The 17,666-nt window shown below is 41.2% G+C and overlaps 1 long non-coding RNA gene across 1 annotated transcript in view; it reads right to left on the bottom strand.

Moving 5' to 3' along the window:
* Positions 1 to 17,640, bottom strand: part of LOC123522172 — a 22,962-nt gene extending 5,322 nt beyond the window's left edge. Inside the window, exon 1 of the long non-coding RNA XR_006680458.1 lies at positions 17,438 to 17,640. This is a non-coding gene — a long non-coding RNA (uncharacterized LOC123522172). The remainder of the gene's footprint in view (positions 1 to 17,437) is intronic.
* Between the last annotated feature and the right edge of the window lie 26 nt (positions 17,641 to 17,666).

Raw genomic sequence — 17,666 nt, 5'->3', positions numbered from 1 at the left:
AAAGGGGGGGGGGAAATCCTACATCTTATTTGTAGTACATAATTTATGACAGAATCCTAGAGAGTTTAATTCCTACAGCTATCTTGCCCAATAAAGCATTTATTTCTTGTCAATCTGAGCAGTATGGTTGAGCACTGAGCCACAGCTGAGCAGTGTTTCCTAGTACTACTTAGCAGCGAGTGTTGTGGCAAAGACTAATGTCTACATGAAAAATACCACAAAACTAACTTTAAATCCTATTGTAAATCTGCAGTAGCCCTTGGTATGGAGTGTAAAATAAATTTTGTTATCTTGAATTATGTGAAATGCTAAATAAAGTACAGATTTAAGACCTCTATTATTTTCCCTGATTTTACTGATGACGGATAAACTCCTGCATTAGTTTCTTTAAAAGTGAAAATATTTGGCAGGCAACATAGAACAGCAGTTCTCAACCTGTGGGTCGTGACCCCTCTGGGGGTCGAACGACCCTTTCACAGAGGTCTTCTGATTCATAACAGTAGCAAAATGACAGTTATGAAGCAGCAATGAAAATTGTTTTATGGATGGGGGTCATCATATGAGGAACAGTACTAAAGGGGCTGTGGCATTAGGAAGGTTGAGAACCACTGACACAGATGAATAGGAAGATTGCTTATCAAGGAGCTAAGAGACTTTGATCCACTCATCCCTTGGGCAAGTCACTTCATCTAAGTCTCCAGTTCCTCATTAAAGACTTGAATGATTTCCGTGGTTCTTGACAGTAAAGACAGTAACAGAATTGCCCAATGACATTCTGACTTAGCAGGTCTAAGAAACCTTAGCAAAAGCGAAATCCACTGCCACTGAGTCAATTCCAACCCTTAAAGACCGTATAAGATTTCTGAGACAGCAGACACTTGTGGGAGCAGATCGTCCCCCCTTCCTCCCTCGGAGTGGCTGGCACTGTCTTGCTAGCGGTTAGCACTCCAATGCTTACCTGACAGCACCACCAGCTCTGAGAAAGGAAGGCCTGGAAGAGATTACTGGAATTAACAAAAGCTCCTTTTAAAAAGAGTAACTTTCTACAAGTGATGCTTCTTCAGTCATCACTTCACCCTATACAACATGATTTTTGAATGACCAAATATTAATTTTAAAAGTTAAGAGATGTATCTTATTGAATGCACTAGGCTCCAAACTGAAAAAGTAAAATTAGAAATTAAGCACAACAGTTAGAGGCAGAGAGAAGATAATGATCAAAATGATTCAACCTATTAATAATTCTGGGTTCATAAAAGAGAATTTATAACACTGTGCTTTGCATCACCCACTGCCACTGACTGAATTTTGAATCACAGCAATCCTGTATGACAGGGTAGAACTGCTCCTGTGGGTGTCCCAGACTAACTTTTTATGGGAGCGGGCAGACTCATCTTTTTTCCCCAAGGAGCAATTAGTTGGCGGTTTCAAACTGCGGATCTTGAAGTTTGCACACAAATGCTTAATGCACTACATCACCATGGCTGTCTGAGATAGTTTATTGTGCCAGCCTGGCCGATATACACAAGTGGGATTAACTGAAGGGTGGAGAGATAAATGGCTTGGTGAGCCTCGTCTTTCTTGTCTCTCGCTCTTTGATCATTGGACCAGTGTGTGGCTGCCTTGCTTGTTCTGTGTCTCAATTTAAAGGCTACACTACCTGTGGGACGCCTAGCCTGTGGACTGTGTCGCTGTAAGTTGAGGTCCCTTTAAGACAACTCTGGAGCTGGGGACTGGCAGTTGGTGACCTGGCTGGCAGTTGGTGACCTGCTTTGTGATTGGCTGCTGTGCTGACATAGCCTAACTCTATAAATAGAGGAAGATCTGGCAGCAGACTAGACTTGAAGGACTGCTAGTCTCTCACAACTCTCTCTCACGGGAGTGAGTTGCACTGAGCCATTTGTAGTGCTTTATAATTTAACTGTTTATTTCTTGTATTATATATTTATCTGTATATGATTTAACAGTTCATTTCTTGTTATATATCTAATTAGCTTTATAAATAAATATATTAAATTATCAGCAATTTGGTTTTATCTCTCTAGAGAACCCTGTCTAACACACTGTCCATTGTAAAGACTCAAAAAACTCACTGCCTTCAAGTTGGTATCAATTCATAGTGATCCTATAGGTAAGGATAGAAGTACCCTGTGAGTGTCCAAAGCTTTCATTTTTTATGGGGGTAGAAAGCTCTGTCTTTTTCACGCAGAGTGGCTGGTGATTTTTAACTATGTGTAGATTATAAAGTTTAACATTTCCTCTCAACAGTATGGATAGAAATATATAGTCAAAGCTGGGAAACCTAAGTTTATAGAGTTAGATGCTTGTCTACACAGGGGTGCATTCAGCAATCTTGGTGTAGGCACTCAGTTGGAGCTGGTGTGCGCGACCGTAGGACAAGAGAGCAAAGGCAGTTGTAGTTACTGGCAAATGAATAGTGTACAATGGAGTAGGAGATGAGAGGAAGTGACTACACAAGAGACTGATAGGGAAGGGAAAAAAAGTCGAAAGACTGAAGGTTCCAAGTTAGAGAATCAGTACACAATGAGCAGCTAAAGGCTAATGAAAAAAGATGTCAGGAAATGGAGCATGGTGCACTGGGAGAAATTGGACTGGATTGAAAGTTCTTGACTGAGATGTTTGCACTAAGAAGAGCTGAAACTGACTATAAAGAAGAATGTGACATGGGGATAGAGTCTGTGTTAGTCTGGGTACTTTAGAGAAACAAATCCACAGAAACTCATGTATAAGAGAGAGTTTTATATTATATAAAGGTTAAGTGCACATTAAGAAAACATCCCAACCCAGTGCTGCCCAAGCCCAGAAGTCCAACATTAACCCATATGTCCGACACCAATCCACAGAGTCCTCCTCCATCTCACGAAACACATACAATGACAACGACTGCAGGAGGAAAGCTGAATCAGTGAATGTGTAAGCATCTCAGCGCTGGCTGGGGTCTCCACATGGCTGCCCCAGCATCCAGGGCTGCATCAGCGTAGGTCCATGCGGCTTCTCCTTGGGGGTGTCTTGCAGGAAGTCAGCCTAGCCAGCTGAAGCAGGGAACTGCTAAGGCGGCTGCACCCTGGTCCGACCATCAGAAAGCAAGAGACTGAGAACTAGAAAGGTGAGGCTCAGCGGACCATTTATCTCTCTGCCCTTCAATTAACCCCACATGTGTTTATCAGCCAGGTTGGCACAATAAACTTTAACTATCTCAGAGTCTGACCCCAAGGGAAGGAAAATCACCAACATTAGCATCAGCTGCCCAAGGCTAAAACTAAGGTCAGACACTCTCCACCCTTCAACTTCCTTACCCATTTAGACACCAACTGTTGCTTCCCACAGCACACTACTTTTCAGCTATGTTCTATCATTCATTGCAATGGCCACAGAATTCACAAAATTGGATATGCTAACAATTATGAGGTTTATTAGGGAAGTTAACAGGTTAAAATTCAAGTGAGAAATGCTGAGGATACAACTGTTTAGTCAGAACAGTCCTTTCTCTGCTATGCTCACTGTCAGGCCTCTCTGGCCCTCAGCCACTTGGTCTGGTTTTTGCCCTGCTCAGGCAATGTTACAAAGTTCTTTTACAGTTGCCAATAAACGCCCAAAAGACATGCCACTCTGTTCTACACCTCAACCAGAAGGCATTCAACCCCAACTCCATGGGTAAGCAAACCCACCTTGCCCAAATAAGTGCTCAGAGGTACCCTACTCCACAAGCCAGCCTCCTGCCCCTAACCACTCGGCTTTCCTTGCCCTGGGGGGTGGGAAGTCTACCTATCTGTCTCATGCTCTGGCTCCTGGTTTTGCTGTTGCTGCTCCTCTGTCCCTCCTGTGATGTCAAAGCTGCCTCCTGGATCAAGAAGGTTCAATGCACAGGAATTTCAGGTTCCAAAGGATGTGCTCCAATTCTGGCATTTTTCTCTTGCTGGTAGTAAGATTTCCCTTACCTGCTTCTCAGTGGGCTCACTTTATACCCAGCAGGATGGCACGCACAATTAACCTCACAGCTGAATCATATAATCCAAACAGTAGCTTCCCCCATGTCCTTACCCAGACCTATCAGGAAAAGGTCATTTGATGGGAATTACAAAAGCCATAGCCAGACAAGCATGATTACATAATTCACTGCATTCCACTGACTGAGCACATGTTAGATCCAGGGTGTGGCCATAGATTGCAGTGAGTCTGGTGCTGGAGTGGTCTATTAGTCCAGATTGACTGGAGAAGCAAACCGAGACACTTGTATATGTGTAAGAGAGAGCTTTATATCAAAGAGCACTTGCATATTGAGAAAACATCCCAGCCCAGTCCAGATCAAGTCCCTAAGTCCGATAGTTGCCCACAAGTGCAACACTAGTCCATAAGTGTTGGACTTCACACTCACACAGTCACATGCAATGATGCAGCATGGAGGAAGATCACAGTCCGGTGGGTACCAAGTCTTTGGATCCAATTGCAGTGGAAACATCTCAGTGCTGGCACGGGTCTTGACGTGGCTCCTCCAGCTCTCCAAGTGTGGCTCCTCAACAAGGTGAAGCATAAGAGAGAGTGTGTTGCCCACCTCCAAGGGGAAAGAGAGATGTTCCCAGAATCCTCATGAGAAGACCACACTCACAAGAAGGTCTCATTCTGACAGGCAAGACTCCATCTCTACACTTATTTACTAAGTTGACATGAAATTATGTAACTATCACAAGGGATTATAGCTACTGTGTGATGAAATCAGGAGTTAAAGTAGAAAGGAAGACTGTCAGCTGTGTTTCAAAGTCTTTAATAAATGAAATCTTGAAAGCATTTGGACATGCTGAGTACTGGGAAACAAATAGTCCTGAATAGCATAAACTGTTTGTACTGCTAACCAAAAGCTTGGCAGTATGAAACCAACCAACAGCGCAGCAGAAGAAAGGTCTGGTCTATTCCCATAAGATTGCAGCCATTGTAAAACCTATGGAGCACAGTTCTACTTGGAAATACTTTGGGGTTGCCATGAATCAAGATTGACAATAATATGGCAACGGGTCTGAAGGGCAAATCTTTTTAGAATGAGGATCTCTTTCCCTTGTCTATGAACTTTCAGTCTGAAAACAGTTCACCTAAATGGCAAGCGGCTGCTTAAGAAAATTGGGTAATATTTCCTCTCACTCCTAAGACTAATCTTTGTTCTACATTTTGGACTTAGCAAGAACCTTGGATTTACATTTTCATCCTAAAGCTAGGTCACCTCTGCTAAAGTCAAATGGAAAATGATTTACCTGCTAATTACCTGAAGAAAAATCTCAGCTTCCCACTCCTTAAATTTGCGATAACACATTTTAAAGTAAATTACCATTCGATTGCCCCATTTCTGGTGTAAGAACATCTGGTGAGTTCACTGGATACAGCTTCCCACAATTTTATTTACTTAGTGTAAAGACACACATTATGTTTGTTATAATCTTAGAGAACAGGGTGGCATGCCGTTTCCTGACAGGCTGACCTTTACACAAAGAATCTTCACCTTCAACAAGCTAAAACTTACTGTCAGGGATGGCTTCAGAGATCGCAACAGCTTTAGGAAGCTACATGTTTTGTTTGCCTGAGTCAGAAGTAGGGAACGTCAGATCACAGAAATCATCAATACCAGCTAACATCACAGGACTCACCAAAGAGAAGTGGTTGCAGCCATCAGATTAGGGGTGAATTAATTAAATGTGTGACCAAATACAGCAGGCTGATTTTTAAGTTGATCGTTTTGTATGACTGATGATGTTATAAATATCCCAATGACCCTTGGAAGAAAAGAGGCTTTCCACTCCTGGCCTTAAGTCATACAGAAGTGGCTACATAGACACACTTTGTGTGAGCGAGGGAAAATTACTTCTGCAATACCAGTTTTATGTATGGTACGGTACAAGAAGAAAAGGAAATGTCAAATATTCATTTGATCCTTAATATTAAGAAAAGGAGCCCTGAAGACTCAGTGATTAAAGTGCTTAGTTGCTAACTACGTGCTATGAACATACCACTGTATGGGAGAACGATATGGCTGTCTACTTCCATATAGAGTACAGCAATGGAAGCCCTACCGGAATATTCTACCCCGTCCAACAGAGTGCTCTGAGTTGGAATAGACTGGACAAGTAGGTAATGTTAAAAAAAATTCTACAATTTACTAGTCAATTAGATAATACTTTGGACCTCAGAGTCAAATCTTATTTTTTAATCACCCACACAGAACATTTATAAAATGTTATACTGCAGATAACAATAAGAAATGAACAAAGTTAAAATGACAATTCAGAAATTATAGAATTAAGTAGCAAAATACAAATTTAATATAAAAACTAAGAGATCACAATTGAGCCTGGTGTTATTGTAATCTATGAAACCTCAGCTGTAAAAAGAGTTGACAATATTTTTATTTTGTGCATGTATTAACAAAGGACAGCCCCCAACTCTGAGACCTTTAGAACAGAAAAGGGTCTGGTCAGGTTTTTCTAGAGGCAAGAACTGTGGTCAGATCTATCCATGGTAGTTTCTGGAATATACAAAAGATTAATAATCTACAGAATGCGCTTTTAGGGTTTTACATCTGATAGACGAATAATGCTATTGTTGTTATCTAGTCCAAAGTGTAAATGATATCAGATCAGTTTCCAGACTAAAAATGCTGTGTGATATTTATAATAGTGTAAAAATGTAAGCATTCTGTTGTTGGTCAACATTGAAATAATATTTAAGTAAACTGTGGCATTGTCACAGGGGCCTGGTAGTGTAATGGATTACACATTGGGCTGTTAACCCCAAGGTCAGTAGCTCAAAACCACCCGCTGTTCTGCAGGAAAAAGATGAAACTTTCTACTCCAGTAAAGAGTTACAGTCTTGGAAACCCACAGGTGCAGTTCCACTTTGTCCTGTAGGAACACCATGAGTCAGAATTGACTCGATGGCAGTGAGTGAGTGAGCAACTGCACAGCCATAAACAGCAGATTCTGCAGCTATTACGTATACGGAGAATTTAAATTGCTTGGGAAATGCTTCAGTTCTAATGCAAATTAAAAAAAAGGATGGAAATATTACTCTTGATTGTCTCCAGGTAAAATTGAGTGTTCCATAGACTCTAATGTTTTTTTTCTATACTAGCTATTTAAAGCTTTTAAAATTGAAGAACTATACTTTATTGAAAAAAGGAGATATGAGGGTCAATTTGCATCTACACGTAGGAGACTCAATAGACTTTCCTGGCTCTGGAATAAGGATCAGAAACAAAACCTAAGATGTTAGTAACAAAGATGATTAGTGCAAGTTTTCCTGGAATGCGATTTAAGCTGTTAATATAAAAGGAACTCTGGGGCCTGGGAAAACTAGGCTGAGATAGGTTATTTCATAAAGGCACTTTACTTCTGAGGTTTTGTATCTTGGCTATTTAAATTGGGAACATAATCTAGCCTTACTTTCTGTGTGTTTGGTCTCTTTCTGTTTATTCATAATCCATCTGCAACGCTTCAATGTCAGTTCTGGAAACTTAATTTAAATAAGGGTCCTGGAGAACGAAGGGATCAGTTCTAATATTATTCTATTTTGAAAGCATCTTTTATTTTTTTGTTCCTCATACATCATCTTTAATGTCCAAGCTCATCAGTCTCTCCCTTTAGACTATTACTTATAATTTATCGAAGTAGAAAAATTGTTTTAAATGTTTTTTTCTGTCCGTAACTGAAGAGATTACTGGGTTACAAATATAACAGATGAAAGATCTTTGTCTTAGGCTGGGTTTGCTGGAGAAGCAGACCCAGTAAAGTTTATATACGTATGTACAGAGTTTTCTATCAAGCATGGGGCTTACACAGTTGTAGAGGGAGGCAAATTCCACCCACTAGATAGTAGTAGCACTGTCTCAAATATGATCATCAAAATGCCTCAAGATGGTTTGCTAAATATTCCCAGGGGAGAAAATGCTTCTGGTTGAAGACTACTGGAATAGATGCATCAAACACTTGGCCTAATTCCATAGCAGTAAGAAAGACTGAGTTCTATGGAGATAAAATAAAGAAAATACAATCAAATAATAGTTTACTTTGAATTATATTGAATTTACTACAAACAAAAACAGCCAAATAATTGAATGAGAAAGAAAATATGAATCTTGCTCTTAAAAATAAATAAACACCCTGCCCTTTGCCTCGCTCTCTAGCTTAAGGAAGAATGGGAAAGCCATGACAAGATAGGTTGCTTCCTAGATGGAACTGAGTAAAATACAGATGCTAATCAGAAGATCCTTTATAATAAGGAGGCCAAAGTACTGAACCTGGTGTTAGTAGTAGATCCAGAAAATAGATGCAGATCTATTACTTTGTTTTAGGAGACATGGCTTCTTGCTAAATTAATGGCTTTCCTTCACTGGGACTTGGCTTCCAATGTGCATAATGCAGGAAAGGAAAGTAGTGAAGAGGGTTCTACATAGATCTTTTAATTTTTTAATTAATATTGAGGATTTATATTCCTGATGTGGTTTCCCTGGTGGCAAATTAGTTATGCCTTGGGCTGATAACCACAAGGTCAGCAGTTCAAAACCACATCACGCTCCTCAGGAGAAAGACAGGCTTTCTATTCCCATAGAGTTATAATCTCGGAAACTTACAGGGGCAGTTCTACTCTGCCCTATTGGCTTTCCATGAATTAGCATGGCAGTGATTTTTTTTTTAATATTTAAGGCATTAGATATATATTCTAAAAGGAATCCTCCACGGTATAATCATTAAGTACTCATGCGGGAGGGGGGAGCAGGGAGGGAGGGGAAAAATGAGGACCTAATGTCGGGGGTTTCAATGGAGAGAAAATGTTTTGAGAAACGATGTACAAATGTGCTTTACACAATTGATGTGTGTATGGATTGGGATAACAGTTGTATGAGCCCCTAATAAAATGTTAAAAAAAAATCATTAAGTACTCAACTGTTAATGAAAAGTTCAGTAGCTCAAGCGTACCAGCTATGCCATTTGAGAAAGAGGAGACAGTTTGCTCCCAGGAAGATAGATAGCCTTGGAAACTACCCTATGGGGCGGTTCTATTCTGTTCTATAGTATCACTATGAGTTGGAATAGACTTAATGGAAATGTTTTTTTTGGGTAATTACTATAATCTAGGCACTTTACTGGTGGTGTAGTGGTTAAATACTGGCTGCTAGCTGAAAGGGTGGAGGTTGGAACCACCAGTCAATATTCTACAGAATGATGTGGTAGTCTGCTTCTATAAAGATGATGGCCTTATGAACCCTATACTCTGTCCTATAGGATCAATATGAGTTAGAATCATATCAATGACAACAAGTTTGTTTTAGTACTTGGAACTCCAAAAAAATCAAACTCTCTGTCATCAAGTTGATGCCGACTCCTAGTGACCATATAGTACAGGGTAGAACCTCCTCTGAGTTTCTGAGACTGTCAGTCTTTATGGGCGTACAAAGAAACCCTGTGCTTCTACCACGAGGCAGCTGGTGGTTTCAAACTGCTGACCTTCCAGTTAGCAGTCCAATATGTAAACACTATCCCAGTAAGAACTAGGACATAAAAAAATAAAAAGATATGGCCCCTTCCTAAGTCTCCAGCAACTTAACATGAGTTATGACAAAGCATGTCCCAAGTGCAGTGAGAGACTAAGAAGAACATCTAAATCTGCTTGTGAAAATCAGGGACACCTCTATAGTGATGTGATATTTTGATTAAAACTGGAAAGATGAGTGTGAATTTGCAAGAAGGAGGTATTCTAATTAGAAAGGCAAGCATAAAAAGATCTAATGCTTTTCCAACAAGAATGGCATGTTTGAGAACGTTCAGTAGTGCCAGAAAGTAAAATGGGTAGAACAACTAAGAGATGAAGCTGAATATCTAGACCAAATCATGAGGTGTATATGCCATGAAAATTGTTTATACTGTAGATGACAATTTAAAATTGATGTGGCAGACAGATCACTCTTGCAGTAGAACGGAGATAATATTGGGGGGAAATAAGCCAAGAGGTTGAGAGGCCAATCAAGTGACTATTGCAATAGTTTACCTATTGCAGGGCCGCAGAAGGACATAGGGAAGATTAAGGAAATGGAATGGGCAGAACTTGAAGTCAGAATCTTGGATATTATAGTTAAGGCTTATGGAGTGTGTGGCTATAAGCACTATTCTTGCAATATCTCATTTAATACTTCCAACACCCTCACTGCCATTGAGTGAATGGCAGCTCATAGCAACCCTACAGGACAGTGTAGAACTGCCCCTGTTGAGTTTCTTACGAGAGTAGAATGACTTGTCTTTCTTCCTGAATACCCCTGATATGTATGGAAAATAGTTAAATCTGTTAAAAGATAATTTGTCAAAAACTCCTTAAGCTAAATTTAGCAAAAACTTGTTTTGGAGAAACGTATCTTGAAAATATTTAAAAAGTATTAAATTTTAAAATTACTTTTTAATGAGTTGCTTTTGGTGAATGACTCAGAATCTAACGTCTGTACACTATCAACCCATTTTCACAAAGAAAAACTGAGGCTCACAGTTAGCAAAGGCGGGGCCAGAGCTGCAGAACCAGAGCTTTTTATCCCTATATAGATTTAATAGCATATAGAAGATGAAATGCCCTGCAATGTCTTTTTTTCTTCTAACATGCTATGATATTAAATAGTCTTAAATCAAGAGCAAAGCTTAAAAAATAAACCAACCCAAACTAAATTCACAAAATCCAACATAATCATAGTACCATAGCTTATGACAGCAACGTCCTTGGTTTCTCAAGGCTTTTCTCTCCCTTGAGCCAGGTGATGAAGATAATGAATAGAAAGATGCTTTTCTCGGCTTCTTTGCTCTATTTCCTAACCACCAGAAACTATCTTCTAACTAGAGTCCACTACTCTTTGTTTACATTATATTATTAGTATGTAAAACCCAGGGCTGCTGCTGCTATTAGCTGCCAACAAATTAAGCCCAACCCACGGCAAGCCTCCCTGTGCAGAGTAAAATATTCTAGAGAGGTTTCAAGACTGTAGCCTTTCAAAAGCTGCCAGCCAGGCCCGTCCTCCAAGATGCAGCTAGCTGGTTTGAGAAGTCACCTTTTGGCTAATAGTTGAGCACCTAACAGTTTTAGCTACCCAAGACTCCTTAAAGCTCACTAATCACCTCTAAATTCCCCTTAATGTTTGTTTTAGCACCTGTATTTAATTAAATGTGCAAAACATATGCATAAAATAAAGCTACTCAAATACTAAGCTACTCACAGTTGCAGCAGTAAATGAGATGATGTATGAACATTAGCTGCCAAGTGCCAATAAACTGGTAGACCAAAGTCACCTTACTTCTGCTCTCCCAGGTATGTGATATTGAAGCACTTGAAACTCAATTCTCTATCTTGCTGCTTCTTAAGAACCACTACCCCAAACTGCCTCTGACCTTTCTTGTATCTAAAGTGATCTTGGTTCCTACCTTCAGCAGAGGAAGATGGCCCTAGTTTAGTGGAGAGCACTCCCCATTCTGGGAGGTATTTAGAGATGGATGAGGCGTTTCCAATTGTCAGTGGCTTGGAGTACCCAGGGGCCAGAAATGTTCAAGGTTGTGCACAGAGAACTGTTTCACAGAGAAGGCAAAAAGTCTTCTTGAGAAACCCTGAGGTCAGAGGGCACTTCATTATCATTTTGTGTATGAAGTCAAAGCCGGTTCTGTGCTTGGGCTAATGCTCTGTAGTCATTGCCTTAAGGAGTCCTGGCGGCTGGCGGAGGGGTTTCCTTGGTGGGCTGCTAACTATGAAGTCAGCAGCTTGAATCCACTGGTGTTCTGCAAGAAAAAGACAAGACTTTCTACTCCTGTCAAGAGTCTCAGAAGCTCACAGGGACCATTCTACCATGTCCTTGAGGATTACTATGAGCTTGCGTCAACTTGATGGCGGTGTTTGCTCTTTGAGTCATTGCCTTGAACATCTTGTTTTATGATTGGATTTCTGATTTTCTAAGTCCAGTCTAGTAGAACAAGGAAGCACGCACATGAGCAGAGGAGGTACGCGCTATGTGTGTATCCACTCTCTCTCTTGCCACCTCATGTGCTTACAGATTTCATGAGCTTCTTAAGCCTCATGAGTACAGACTAGTGATACATGGGGATTTAATAAGTCACAAACCTGTACAAAGTAAGCTTGCTAGATCTAAGACTGAATAAGTGGAGGCACTAACAGTCCCCAGAGGCCATACTTTCCTTTGGAACTGGAACTGACTTTCAACACAGAAAGAAGGCCTTCTAAAGAAAGACAAAAGACCAAAGAACAATGTCACAGCCTCTCTCACTATGTGTTACTTCTCTAGTAACCAGCCAACTATTTATGTTGAAAATGATGACATAAGTAGAAAGCAAAAATAGGGCAACCTACAGTTCCCTTTCCTTTTCCTCCTTCCTTCCTGATCAGTAAGCAGGAGAGAGAATGGTAGCAGAAAGTGTGCGTATCAAGAAGGAAAATAAAAACAGTTGAGTTAGCGTTGCGCCGTGTTTACACTGTTCTGGTAAGCAGGAAATACATATGCATGTACCAGCTACAAAATATAAATACAAAGCTGACTTTGTAATTTTGGAGATTCCCCATAAAAGTTAAATGCTCTTATATTTGCATTCCAAGATGGCACTGCACAATTTATGAGTGCACAGTAAAATTCATTCTAACAATTTAAAATTTTAATTTTCCATTACTCAGAATGATATTGAGAAGCAAAAAATTTAAAAATCATGGCAAGTCCAAAGAGAGATAGCAGAAGAATTATATAGAAAAGTTTTCTTTGTTATTCAGAATGTACAATGTTCTTTTCCCTGCTTTTGGGACAAAGGACTCCACATTTTCATTTTGCACTGGATCTCACAAGTGATGTAGCTGGCCTTGACTGAGCTAGTTTAAGCAGAAAAATATTTTAAAATACTATTTAGCTTGCCAATCTCTGAGAGGCAAGCAGAGAAGCAGGCTTGGGTAAAAACATCATCCAGGATAGTTGGGAGCAGACCGAACCGAGAACACATCATCATAGGGCTGTTCTAGCAGAAACCCATTCCAGCACCACCTGCCATCAGCACCCATGACTCCAACAGCAGATGCCAGTGCTCTGCCCCCACTGCTCAGAACCAGATACTCCCATTTGCCAGAAGATCCCATCTCACTGAATAAAGCTGAAGCATTATGTTGCTCCCTTTCACATCTAAGTCTTGAATGGGTGCATATGCTTGCTGGGAACTAGGTCAGGTGCTAGGATGGGCCCAAACTGGATCCTGATGGTTAGTATCTTTTCCCAACTAACTCTTCATTGAAGCCACTTTGGTAGCTTAGGACTGTTTATACTGTGAAAATAGGCTGATGCTACTCTTACGATCCTCCCCAGTCCCTATTGCTAAAATATTCACCCACATACCACTCACTGGCCTTCTGCCAGCACTAGGTGCAAGAGAGTCTGGCTACTGTAGATTTTTAATTTTCCATCTTCTAAAGTACATATTAGCAAGCTAGAAGGCAGCTGGCTGAGTGTTGAATGAGCCAGCCACCTTAAGAGCATTTGCCACAAAATTATGGCAGCTATTGTCTTGTGTCTTAGATGACAAATTGTTAACGGGTGGATGTCAGGAAGTGAGTAAACATTTAATAGCATTGACAGAAGGCTGGGCAGGATTTTTACTAAGTGATATACACAGGTCAATAAGAGGAGCACTGGTGGCACTTTTGGGGAAGTGCTGGACTGTTAACTATGGGCTTGGTGGTTCAAACACACTAGCTTCTCCTCAGGAGAAAAATGAGGCTATCTGTTCCCAAAACGATTTAAAGCCCTGGATTTAGAAACCCTATGTAGGGTCACTCAAAGGCAGTGGGTCTTTCATTTTATAGATCAGAAAGAAGAAAATAAATATTAACTGACATCACTAAAATATATTTCTATGATACTAGGCCAATAAACTCCACAAGGAGACCATGTCTATCTTGTTTTCCACCATATCTTAAATCACCTGACAAATAGTATAAGGGGCTTCAGAAGTTTGTGACAAAAAATGAAATTAAAAGATAACATTTTTTCCATGAACTTTTTGAAGCCCCTTCAGTCGCTCAACTCCACTGAGTATAGATTCTTAAGAGTTCAATTTTGGCATTCCTTATATGGTATGCAGGCAAGATAATTCCAAGTCATTCAAAGTTAGACTAAGTGTCCACAGGTGACTGCTAAAACTTTCACATACCTTATCTCATTTCAGCCTTACATCAAGATGAGGAACATATCAACAAAAAAATTAAGTGACTTGTTTAAACTCATTTATCTAATTAATGATGATTTAAAATCTTAATTATATTACTCAAAATTCTCGTGTTTTTATTTCATGAAGAGTATTTTTATAAAACACAATTGTGAACCATCAGGTCTACAATTTGAGAATCAACTTAAATGTCATGCAATGTACACAACATCCTAATTGCAACTTACAAATGTTTTTCTCAAGAGTGAAGGTTCTTTATTTGGGAGTTCTAGAAGATATGAATCATAAAAGCAACTGCCTTTACAATTGTCAAAGTAAATAATGGTAATTCAATAGACACCAAGTAAGGCAACCTCTTTTAGAAATAGGTAATGTTACTTTGATGTATTTCCCTTTCTCTGAATTAAGAAATATTGGCATGTCTACCACAATAACGAGAATGTTGAAACAAAGTGGATTGAACTAGATTTTTTTGTTTCCCAGCATATAAAAGTTATGTTTACAGTTGTGCTGGTCTGGGTAGACTTGAGAAACAAATTCATAGACACTAATATGTATATAAAGAGCTTTATATACAAGAGCAATTGAATATTGAGAAAATATGCCAGCCCAGTCAAGATCAAGCCCTTAAGTCCGACATTAGCCCATATGTCCAATACCAACCTATAAAGGCTTCTTCAGACTCACACAACACATGCAATGACTCCGAATGCAGGAAGATCACAGGCCAGGGGGTGGAGGGTCTTGCGGATCCAGTGGCAGTGGAAGCATCTCAGCGCTGGCAGGGATCTCCACAAGGTTCCTTCAGCTCCAGGGTTCTTAGCGTAGCTCCATGGGTCCTCTCAACAGGAATGTCTCTCAGGGAATGAGCTGGTGTCCAGTCTCCAGGGAGCTATTTATCTCCTTAGTGCCTCCAAATGAGGTCATCAAGCTGCGACCTGACTGACAGGCTAAGCTCCACCCCTTCAGTTAAGTCTCAAACTGACAACAGATTATGTAATTACCGCACACAATAGCCTAGTAAATTTAGTACAACAGCATCATGAAAAAGTTTGAGCTATTCTAAGAAGTACCAACATTTGTGTGACAAAGTGAGCACATGCTGTTTGAAAACTGGCAACGGGAGACTTACGAGACCCCAGGGTTGCCATAAACCTTAAATTTGTAAAAATGTCATACCTACAACCCACAATAAAGCCAAGTGAGATAAAATGATTTATGTCTATAGGATAATTTAAAAAATCTGGATGCCCTTGATTATATTATCCACTGCCATTGAGTTGATTCCAATTAATAGTGACCCTACATTGTTTCCAGACTATAAATCCTTATGGGAGCAGTTGATAGGTTTGAACAGATGACCTCTAGTAAGAAACCTGATACTTAACCCAGTGCCATCAAGACTCCTCATGGTACGGTGTTTGCTTTTTCAAATTTTATAAAGCTTAAGAATTATAGGGTGGGCTATTGTCAGATTTTCAGCCTCAATCCCCAAACTGTGACCCCAAATAAGTCAAAAGTTAAAATTTAAGAACACTCTTGCATTATAAAACACTTTAAGAATACAAGTATAATGCACCTGACACCAGTTTGCACCAGGTATATATTTTATTTTATGGAAAATAATGCATTTGGGCATTATCTTATTTGTAAATCATTTCCACAGTCTTCTTTAGCTTCTAATCAATTAAAGGGCACGTTTAAAAATATTATCAAGTAATTTCCTGTATATCATTAGAAATATTACGAACTTTAATCAAGAAGCCTTGGTGCCTAGTGGATCACACACTTGGTTGCTAACAGCAAGGTCAGCAGTTCAAAACTACAGGAGAAAGGTAAGACTTCCTGCTCCCATAATTACAGCCTCAGAACCGCACAGGAGCAGTTCGACTCTGTTCTGTAAGGTTGTTTTGAGTTGGAGTGAATTCTGCATGTTCGAAATTATGCTTTGAGGTTGAAAAGTGCAAGCTAATTTACTGTGATAATCAGTTTCAAATTCCTTGGAGGATAAACTCTTATTAGCATTTATATATCGTGGCACTTAAGACAGCTTATTCTCAGTAACCTGTTCCTTTGAGGATTTTCGCTTTCCTATGTGAAGACCCACCAGATTTCAAATGAGGACCTATCAAAGTACTTCAAATATATAACCCACCAAACATTAACCCCCCGCCCCTGTATAAATAACATTAAATGAGAAAATATGCTCTCTAATTCGTGTAGCTTGAAAACGACCATAGTTTCTGCCTTGTATTGCTTAGAAGCTTTTTAAGAAGAAATTCGAAGGCTGTTTTTTGTTTTGTTTTAAAGACAAACTCTCTCATTTTAGGCATGAGAAAACTGAGGCCAGAAGGGACTAAAACCTACGTCCAAGGTCATGCCCACGACCAGTGCTCGGGTCACACAAAACCCATCCGTTCCAATGGCCAACTCTGCCCCATCGGTGCCTGTCTTCATTCCATTACAGCTCCTCTTCACTTTTGTCTTGGCTCGGTTAGAGCTGCTGTTTTTCTTTCTTTCTAACGGTCCTTAATCACCACTCCCCCCGCCCCCGCTCCCCAATTGGCCTTCGGGTATAAACCGCGCAAACCATACTAATGAGCAACCCCGGGAGTCCCCAGCTAATGCAGTGTCTTTCACCGGCCTTCTCCTTTGGCCAACAATTTTTCTGCAAGGCTCTTAATCCCTCAGCCGGTTGGGGGAAGGTCGGGAAGAAGGGAGGTCACCAGGAGCTGACGAGCTCTCACGTGTACACGCGCGCGCCCGCAACGCAGCCTGGGGGGGCCGTGGCAGAATCCAAGGAAAGAAGAGGGCGAGGGAAAACACTGAGGTTGGAAATCCCTATGCATCGCATTTGCCAACCCTGGCAAAGCTGAGCAGAACCGAACGTGAATAAATCTCATTAACGGGCCCGGCGCCGACACTGCAGCAAAGCTGCGAAGGCGGGGCCGCGGCTGCCCGGGCGGCACGTTCGAGGAAGCGCCTGGGCGGCCCTTTTATAGGCCGTAGCTCGCGCGGGCGCGCGCGCGCGCGTCCCTCCCCCCGCCCCCGGCCACGCGCGGGAGCCGCGACGTTACCTGAGACGGGCCCGCCGCGCCCGGCCCCGCCCACTCCGCTGCCCGCCCTCCGTCCCGCGAGGCCGCAGCGGCACGAGATCTGCACCTTGCCTTCCTCCTCCCACGGGCGGGTTTTCTTACCTTGTGAAAAGCCCTCTTCGCCATTGCCCCCGCCTCCTCTGCTGGATGTGAAATGGCGGTCGGCGAGCCGAGCGCGAGAGCCGCCGCTCCGGCCAATCCCGCGTAGCCGCCCAAACCGCGCCGAACACTGGCGTTCCCCTCCTAGCCCATCTATGTCATCGGCGCTCCGCTGCCCCCACCCAGGTGGCCGTGCTCACCGGCCGAGTCATCGATCCCTCGCGCCGGGCGC

The sequence above is a fragment of the Echinops telfairi genome, unplaced genomic scaffold (assembly GCF_000313985.2).
Source record: "Echinops telfairi isolate 266 unplaced genomic scaffold, ASM31398v2 ScPeMD7_3533;HRSCAF=4204_0, whole genome shotgun sequence".
Lineage (NCBI taxonomy): Eukaryota > Metazoa > Chordata > Mammalia > Afrosoricida > Tenrecidae > Echinops > Echinops telfairi.
This window is presented reverse-complemented; position numbering and strand designations above follow the sequence as displayed.